General features: G+C 39.6%; 1 long non-coding RNA gene across 1 annotated transcript; it reads right to left on the bottom strand.

The window, feature by feature from the left end:
• Nucleotides 1–8,475: 8,475 nt before the first annotated feature.
• Nucleotides 8,476–9,997, bottom strand: LOC132286411 (uncharacterized). The gene is made up of 2 exons (XR_009472774.1): nucleotides 9,604–9,997; nucleotides 8,476–8,652 (listed from the first exon to the last, which is right to left on the bottom strand). It is a non-coding gene; the product is annotated as an uncharacterized LOC132286411 (long non-coding RNA).
• Nucleotides 9,998–10,198: the final 201 nt, after the last annotated feature.

Raw genomic sequence — 10,198 nt, 5'->3', positions numbered from 1 at the left:
TCAGGGAACTCTCATTTTCACTCTTTCCTTTAGAACTGCTTTTCTTCTGGTGGCTGGTGAAATGTCAAGGTTCAAAGATGTGCAGAACATGTTTTTATTATTAGATGGCCTATTTATATTCATAACCCTAAAAAGGATTAAGCTGGATCTTGGGCATTTATTACTGTTTGGTTCATAATTTAAAGAAGAAAAGAGGAGGGAATGAAGGAGAGGAGAAGAGGTGTAAACAGAAGAAAAGATTCAGAAATGAGTTATGGAAAGGAAATGGAGAGGTTGGGAAAGATTCAAATTCAAATATCGAATTGGATCTTAAATAGGAATCCAATGTGTGAAAAATCTTTATTTGTTAATAACCATGTTATGACCCCTTTGAAATAAGGGTTAAAATATGTGTTCAATGTGTAATTTTTTGTTTTTTGTGTCTATTTTTTTTTTGTCCTAATCAATCTGATCTTTCTAAACCCACCTCTAACTCCAAACAAGAATGAGAATCAAAAGAATCCTACTTCTAAGTTGAAATTGAATGATTTGGTAGAGTAATGCAATCCTTGTGAACTAAAAAGACTGATTATCATGGATGCAAAATAAAAATAACTAAATTGTGTTCACTTCAGTAAAAAGAATTTTTTATTTTGATGTAACTTTTGTCTTCGATTTCGGAAGATACAAAAGTAACAGATAAACAAATTCACGTAATATTTATATGATATCAACTTATTAATGTCGGGTGTATGTTGAACCACAAGAGGAGAGCGTTATAATTTACTTGCGTTCCTTGCTTTAAAAATTCGAAAGGTATAAGGAATTACGGAAAAAAGATGGACATTTTGATTCAAATTTTTGATATTTTTTCTTTCAATAATTTATAAAATAGAAAAATATTTTCTAAACAATTATAAAAATATATAAAAATAAATAAAGCCTTTTCTAATTGAACTTTTAGAGCAAGTGTCATGTTATCGGAGTAGTTGAGTTGCTTATAGGGACAGTGCCAGAAATTAAATTCAGGAGCACAGTGTAAAAAAAAAAAAAATTCAATAAACACGATAACAAATATAAATTCTTCAAATCAAGAGGTAAAAAGAAAAAAATATTGCAAAATAATATGTAACATAAGAAAGATAAATAGTTGAAAAATAGAAAAAAGAAAGAACTTTGAAAGAAAAAAAAAATTAGAGTTTGATTCAAAAAGGAAATTTTAACTTTTTTTTAACGAAATTAAATGAATTTAAAGAGTAAAAGAGAAAATAAATAAAAACTTAAGAGATAATTTTAGAAAATAAAAATTTTAGGGGGGCATTAAATGAATTTTTTCACATATACGTGAAAAAAAAAAAAAAATAGTATATATATTATAGCAGGCGGGTATATTGCAACGACCCTAGCTGATGCCAAGAATTTTACAAAAAATTCGGCATAACCTCCCCTAAAAATGGACCTACCGCAACCTGTTTAAATTCATTTTTTTTTAACCTATCATGGCTCAAATTCTGAATTCACGGCAATAGAAGATGATGATACACAATCAAATGATCTCAATAATACTTCAAACTAGTATTACTCTCCCCATTCATCAATAAGGTTTACATGATAACAAATTCACATCCAAAATATCATCAAATACCTTAATTACATTACATGACAAAGTTTTTGCAAAATATACATATACACCTTCACACTTTTAGTACTTTGCAAAAATAATGGGAGATATACAAAAGACACAAAAGTGAGCTTCTAGTATCGCTCAAGCTTGAGGTGGGTTGTCGTTCACCGGTTCTTTTCCAAGACCTGAAAAAAATGTATAAATAGTAGGGTGAGCTATATGCTCAGTAGGTGACACTTAAGACACAAATCTTGTGTCCTTGTGAATTCAAGCAAAGCATAGGCCAATGGGAGATAGGGATCATACAATGTAGGGGATCAAATACAACATACAATTCAATTCCAATTATAAACAATGCAATGCAATGCAATGAAATGCAATGCATGTCAATGACACTCCCCATTTTCATTCTCAAAACCATCACTTTCAAACGTTAATATAGCCCGCCCTTTGGTAACCCCGCCGTGACACGAGAGGAGGATTGGCTAGTGTCCCTGACCCTTGGTAACCCCGCGGCGTCATTATGGGGCCCAGCTAGCTCAACCACGCTAGGGCGACTCCCTAGTCCCCTCTAGGCTATATTAACCTCCGGCCCGTTGGTAACCCCGCAGCGACCGGGTTTCGCATAAAACCATTTTATCAAAAACACTTCCCTGAAATTCCCCATATTTATTTCAAGAACAATTTCGCCCATTTCATGCAAACCCAATGGTATGTGCATGTATATATGTTCCATACATTCAATGTCATGGATTTTCCATCATAAAATTAAACATTCAACATGTTCAACGTCTCCCAAGTAATTATTAACACATTAAGATACAACAAAATACATTTAAGCATGTGCATGTATATATATATATATATGAGCTCAACATCATGAATTGGGAAATTTGGCGCAATTTAAATAAGCATACTCTCATACATCAATTTCAGCATGCTAGCACATAGTAAACATAGGAAATCAACAACTAAATATAATTTGCACATGAACCAACCATATTCAAGATCGTGAAAACCCTCTAGACATCATTAATACCATCATAGATATAATTAACTCTAAATTAAGCATATTTAATACAACATGGAGGTAAAATTCACAATAGAACAAGACTAGAGTGGATTAAGATGCCCCTACTTCAAAAATGAGCAAACCCTAGAAAATGGGTCCTAAATTTCGAAGTTCAAAGGGTGCACCAAATCTGGAATTGTTGGTATGTATGCGTAGAGCTCGACACAAGCTTCGTTTTGCCTTAAACGGCACCTCAATCCGACAAAAGGTGGAGGAGTAATCTAAGAATGAAGTTTGAGTTCAAAAAGAAAAAGAAAAAATTCAAGAAACAGAGACAGAAGGAAGGGCCAGCGGGAGAGAAAAAAAATGGAGACCAATTGTGGTCTCAAACCCTTTTTAGGTGTGGTGGTGGGTCCCACCAAAATTTTAATTTGCTTTCTCTTTTTTTTTTTTTTTTTTTTTACTCAATGTACATCACACACACAGACATATATATATATATAAAGGCACAAACATTACACTCTCCCCAACTTTAAAAGATTTCGTACCCGAAATCAAGACATACCTGAGGAAGAAAACAATTTTGGATACTTGGAGCGAACCTCCTGTTCAAGCTCCCAAGTAGCTTCCTCGACTCCGTGGTGTCTCCAAAGGACTTTCACCATTGGTATCGTATTGTTCCTCAACACCTTCTGTTGTGTGTCAAGAATCTGAACTGGTCCTTCCTCGTAGGAAACATCCTCATCAATATCCACATCAACCCAACTCAAAATGTGAGATGGATCCGGCTCGTACTTTCGTAACATCGATACATGAAAGACATTGTGAACTCTGTCCATCTGTGGTGGTAAAGCAAGTCTGTAGGCAACCTCTCCTACCCGATCCAAAATCTCGAATGGTCCAATAAATCGTGGCGACAACTTGCCACTTTTCCCGAATCTCATCAATCCCTTCCGTGGAGAAACCCGTAGAAAAACGTGGTCTCCCACCTCAAAGGATAACGGTTGTCTTCGCTTATCCGCATAGCTCTTCTGTCGGCTCTAAGCTGTAAGTAACCTCTGTCTTATCAACTTAATCTTCTCAGTAGTCTCGAGTACAATGTCGGGTCCTAAGGCGGCTGTCTCGCCTACCTCAGTCCAACAAACAGGAGACCTACAAGGTCTACCATACAACGCCTCAAATGGAGCCATCTGGATGCTCGCCTGATAACTGTTGTTGTAGGCAAATTCAATAAGTGGAAGGTGATCCTCCCAACTACCTCCCAAATCAAGTACACATGCCCGAAGCATATCCTCCAAAATCTGGATAGTACGCTCCGACTGACCGTCCGTCTGTGGATGAAATGCCGTACTAAGATGCAACGCTGAACCAAACGCTACTTGAAGTCCTTCCCAGAACTTCGAAGTGAACTTAGCATCCCTATCTGACACAATGGTTACAGGAACTCCATGCAACCTTACAATCTCCTTCACATAAAGAACACCAAGCTTCTCTGCATCATCTGTTGCCTTAATAGGCAAAAATTGAGCCGTCTTGGTTAATTTGTCAATGATGACCCATATGGCCTCATTGCCCCTTCTTGACCTTGGAAGACCTGTCACAAAATCCATAGCAATATGCTCCCATTTCCATTGCGCTACAGGTAATGGTTGCAACAAACCTGCTGGCCTCTGATGTTCGGCCTTCACCTGCTGACAGGTAAGGCATCTAGCCACAAACTGTGCAACATCTTTCTTCATCCCGTTCCACCAATACTGACGTCTCAAATTGTGATACATCTTGGTACCACCTGGATGAACTGCAAAACGGGAAGTGTGAAATTCCCGTAGGACATCCTCACGACAAACTGTGGGAACCACCAACAAACCCCTGAACCGTAGACCCCCATCTGCATGCAAGGCCCAATCTTTCACTGTCTCACCACTAGAGATCAAAGCGTGGATGGCATCTAAGTCCGGGTCCTGTCTCTGTGACTCAATCACTCGTACAACAAGAGTAGGCTGAGCCACAAGACTAAATAAGAATGCCGACTCACTGTAACCATCATCATCAAAACACTGTAATCCCATCTCTTCCAGATCTTCAAGCATCTTCCACTTCCGAATAGCTAAACTGGCCAAAGTTCCACGAGATTTTCGGCTTAAGGCATCAGCTACAACATTTGCCTTGCCCGGATGATACTGCAAATCAAAGTTGTAATCTTCCAAGTACTCAACCCATCGTCTCTGTCTGTTGTTCAAGTCCTTTTGGGAAAAAAGGTACTTGAGACTTTTATGATCCGAGTATACTTCGAATCTCTCACCATACAAATAATGTCTCCAACACTTCAAGGCAAACACAACTACCGTTAACTCCAGATCATGAGTAGGGTAGTTAAGCTCGTGAGTCTTCAACTGTCGAGACCCATAAGCCACTACTCTACCATCCTGCATCAACACACATCCCAACCCGTCACGTGAAGCATCACAATAGATCACATAACCCAAGCCTCGCTCAGGTATCACCAACACTGGAGCTGTAGTCAATCTCGTCTTTAACTCCTGAAAAGATGAATCACAGGCCTCATTCCAGACAAACTTGACCCCTTTCCGGGTTAAACGGGTTATAGGAGCTGCCAAACGGGAGAAATCCTTCACAAATCTCCGATAGTAACCCGCTAAACCAAGAAAACTGCGGATCTCAAACACATTCTTGGGTCGCTCCCAAGTCAAAACTGCTTCAACCTTTGATGGATCAACTGATACTCCACCTTCTGAAACACATGCCCCAAAAACTTCACCTCCTGTAGCCAAAACTCACATTTCTCGTATTTGGCATACAATCGGTGTTCCCGCAAAATCTGTAAAACAATACTCAAATGGACCTCGTGATCTTCCCGAGTCCGTGAGTACACAAGAATGTCATCCACGAAAATTACCACAAACTGGTCCAAGTAATCGTGAAAGACGCGGTTCATCAAGTCCATGAATGCCGCTGGCGCATTAGTCAAGCCAAAAGGCATAACAAGGAACTCATAGTGCCCATACCGTGTACGGAATGCTGTCTTCGGGATATCCTCATCCCTAACCCGCAACTGATAATAGCCAGACCTCAAGTCAATCTTCGAGAAACAACTGGCTCCCCTCAACTGATCAAATAAATCATTTATCCTTGGCAAAGGATACTTGTTCTTGATGGTGGCATGGTTCAACTTCCGATAATCAATGCACAACCTCAACGAACCATCTTTCTTCTTAGCAAACAAGACCGGTGCGCCCCACGGTGACACACTCGGTCGAATGAAACCTTTCATCCTCAAATCATCAAGCTGCCTCTTCAATTCTTCCAATTCAACTAGTGCCATACGATACGGTGCCATAGAAATCGGCGCGGTACCTGGCATTAACTCAATAGAGAACTCCACTTCTCGGTGTGGAGGCAACTCTGTCAAATCTTCTGGAAAAATATCCAAGAAGTCACAAACAATCGCCGGATAAACTTCTCCCATGACATCATCTTCTTCGGCTAGAAGACTAGCTAAGAAATAATCACCATGACTTCGTCCACGAACTCTATAAAACGATGAAATGTGGAAATCACTCCGATCTCCCACGAAAAAGAAACAGTCTTCCTCGGGAGTGCAAATTGTAACCCTTCTTCTGTAACAGTCGATCGTGGCATGAAATGAAGCCAACCAATCCATCCCGAGAATGACATCAAAGTTAGTCATCTCCAGGAGGATAAGGTCAAACACGAAAGTCCGCCCGACTATCACAATGGGACACTCCCGCACAATTCGGCTCAAAGACACTGAAACCCCAACTGGCGTATCAACACTCAATGCCCGTTCCAAGAAACTAACTTCCAACCCCAATGCAAGTGCAAATGATGATGAAATGAAAGAATAAGATGCACCAGAGTCAAATAAAACACGGGCCCAACAACCAAACACTGGAAATATACCTCGAAGGACTGACGGTCCAGAAGATGCATCAGTCTGTGCCAGTGCAAAAACACGTCCCTGTGGTACCTGTGCCTGAAGACTGCCAACCTGAACACCTGACTGCTGCACTGACATAGTAGGAGTATCCCTCCTAACTGATCGTGAACCCTGTGAAGACATAGTAGGCTGTGGTGGTGGTCTGAAACCTGACTGAACTGTAGCCGATTGTGACGGCCTCTGCTGTGACCCTCTGCCACTAATAGTGCCTGCTCTCTGACTCGGACAATCACGAATCAAGTGACCCTGCTGGCCATACCCATAACAAGCCTTCGGAGCTGACGAAACTGAAGACGATCTCATCGGACAACTGGACTTGTAATGTCCGGGCTGCTGACACTGATAGCAAACAACTGCACTCCTGTCAGATCCAGCTAGCATAGGAGTGGTAGGAGCAGATCTTGTAGACTGTTACCCCTGAAACTGAGATGGACTGCCCCTGTTCCTTTTCCAAGAAGATCCCTCTAAGGATGGCCCTGCACCCCTCTTTTGCTTCAATTGCTCTCTTCTTGCATCTTTCTCTCTATTATCAGCCTCCAGCATCAAAGCCCTTTCCACTGCTTCAGAGTAAACCTTAATAAACTGTGCCGTGATCAACGGCCTCATTCGATCATTAAGACCTGAGACAAACTTCCAAGTCTTGTTAGCTTCATCTCTCACCACTTCTGGAGCAAAACGGGAGAGTGAGGTGAACTTGTTCTCATACTCCGCCACTGACATGTTCCCTTGAATAAGATTATGAAACTGGTCTTATAACTCCCATCTTTTGGAAAGCGGAAAGTACTTTTCATAGAACAGTTCCTTGAACCTGTCCCAACTCATCTCTTCAATCTTGTACTGGTTAGTGATCGACTTCCACCAAACCTTGGCATCCATAGCAAACTTGTAAGTTGCTAGGATGATCTTCAAGTGATCCTCTGTCACATCCATTGAGGTCAACTGAGTTTCGACTTGATCCATGTAGTTGTCGGTTACCATTGGATCCGCACCGCCCTCAAACATAACCGGCATCAGCTGAGAAAACCCCTTAATGATCTTGAGACGCTTCTGAGCTGGAGTCTCCTCAACTCGAACTGTAGGTTGTGGTACCAACTGCGGCTGAGCAACAATCGTTGCCCTTACGACATTTTGCAACAAACGATTAAACTCCAGTGCCACAGAACCTTCACCCACTTCTACGGGTACGGGTGTTTCAACATTCTCTCTTCTTGGGGGAACAACTCTTGGAGGAATCAAGTCCCTAAGAAGCATGTTCTCATCAACTGGCTCCGCCGGATTGGAGCTAGAGCTCTCACCAACATCACCCCTTGTTGGTCTAGGGCCAACTTCTCTAGGTTCCTCACACCGTGACATCGTGCTATAAAACGAGAAAACGATTTAGAAACATGACACTAAGGTCCACTGTGGACGACTCAACAAGAATTAATACCGTACAACACTTAGCATGCAAGACTATGCAAGAAACATTTTAACATAAACAAGTAAGCAGTAAGCACATAGGCAGCTAAGCATGCTCATTTAAGTAAAATATCACGTAGCAAGTAGTCAAGTAAACAATACAAACAACATCCCATGCGACTCTATGTAGGCCTCTACCCGTCGTCTTAAAGGTTTTCGAACCTTGGCTCTGATACCAAATTTTGTAACGACCCTAGCTGATGCTAAGAATTTTACAAAAAATTCGGCATAACCTCCCCTAAAAATGGACCTACCGCAACCTGTTTAAATTCATTTTTTTTTAACCTATCATGGCTCAAATTCCGAATTCACGGCAATAGAAGATGATGATACACAATCAAATGATCTCAATAATACTTCAAACTAGTATTACTCTCCCCATTCATCAATAAGGTTTACATGATAACAAATTCACATCCAAAATATCATCAAATACCTTAATTACATTACATGACAAAGTTTTTGCAAAATATACATATACACCTTCACACTTTTAGTGCTTTGCAAAAATAATGGGAGATATACAAAAGACACAAAAGTGAGCTTCTAGTATCGCTCAAGCTTGAGGTGGGTTGTCGTTCACCGGTTCTTTTCCAAGACCTGAAAAAAATGTATAAATAGTAGGGTTAGCTATATGCTCAGTAGGTGACACTTAAGACACAAATCTTGTATCCTTGTGAATTCAAGCAAAGCATAGGCCAATGGGAGATAGGGATCATACAATGTAGGGGATCAAATACAACATACAATTCAATTCCAATTATAAACAATGCAATGCAATGCAATGAAATGCAATGCATATCAATGACACTCCCCATTTTCATTCTCAAAACCATCACTTTCAAACGTTAATATAGCCCGCCATTTGGTAACCCCGCCGCGACACGAGAGGAGGATTGGCTAGTGTCCCTGACCCTTGGTAACCCCGCGGCGTCATTATGGGGCCCAGCTAGCTCAACCACGCTAGGGCGACTCCCTAGTCCCCTCTAGACTATATTAACCTCCGGCCCGTTGGTAACCCCGCAGCGACCGGGTTTCGCATAAAACCATTTTATCAAAAACACTTCCCTGAAATTCCCCATATTTATTTCAAGAACAATTTCGCCCATTTCATGCAAACCCAATGGTATGTGCATGTATATATGTTCCATACATTCAATGTCATGGATTTTCCATCATAAAATTAAACATTCAACATGTTCAACATCTCCCAAGTAATTATTAACACATTAAGATACAACAAAATACATTTAAGCATGTGCATGTATATATATATATATGAGCTCAACATCATGAATTGGGAAATTTGGCGCAATTTAAATAAGCATACTCTCATACATCAATTTCAGCATGCTAGCACATAGTAAACATAGGAAATCAACAACTAAATATAATTTGCACATGAACCAACCATATTCAAGATCGTGAAAACCCTCTAGACATCATTAATACCATCATAGATATAATTAACTCTAAATTAAGCATATATAATACAACATGGAGGTAAAATTCACAATAGAACAAGACTAGAGTGGATTAAGATGCCCCTACCTCAAAAATGAGCAAACCCTAGAAAATGGGTCCTAAATTTCGAAGTTCAAAGGGTGCACCAAATCTGGAATTGTTGGTATGTATGCGTAGAGCTCGACACAAGCTTCGTTTTGCCTTAAACGGCACCTCAATCCGACAAAAGGTGGAGGAGTAATCTAAGAATGAAGTTTGAGTTCAAAAAGAAAAAGAAAAAAAACAAGAAACAGAGACAGAAGGAAGGGCTAGCGGGAGAGAAGAAAAATGGAGACCAATTGTGGTCTCAAACCCTTTTTAGGTGTGGTGGTGGGTCCCACCAAAATTTTAATTTGCTTTCTCATTTTTTTTTTTTTTTTTTTTTTTTTTTTTTTTTTTTTTTTTTTTACCTCAATGTACATCACACACACAGACATATATATATATATATCTAAAGGCACAAACATTACATATATTTATTCCAAATCTTTATTCTTTTTAAATCTTTTAAATTTTGTTTATAGCTATATAGATTTTTACTGATCTTTATTTTTATTTATTTATAGATGTTTACAGGTCTTAGTGATATTGTGATGAACTAATGATGTCATGATTATTGATTAATTATTTTTAATTATTATTT

This window comes from Cornus florida, unplaced genomic scaffold (genome assembly GCF_030987335.1).
Source record: "Cornus florida cultivar Cherokee Brave unplaced genomic scaffold, ASM3098733v1 CherokeeBrave_3.0.0_Hap2_Chr02, whole genome shotgun sequence".
Lineage (NCBI taxonomy): Eukaryota > Viridiplantae > Streptophyta > Magnoliopsida > Cornales > Cornaceae > Cornus > Cornus florida.
The sequence above is the reverse complement of the archived record's forward strand: the minus strand, read 5'-3'. Positions and strand labels throughout refer to the sequence as shown.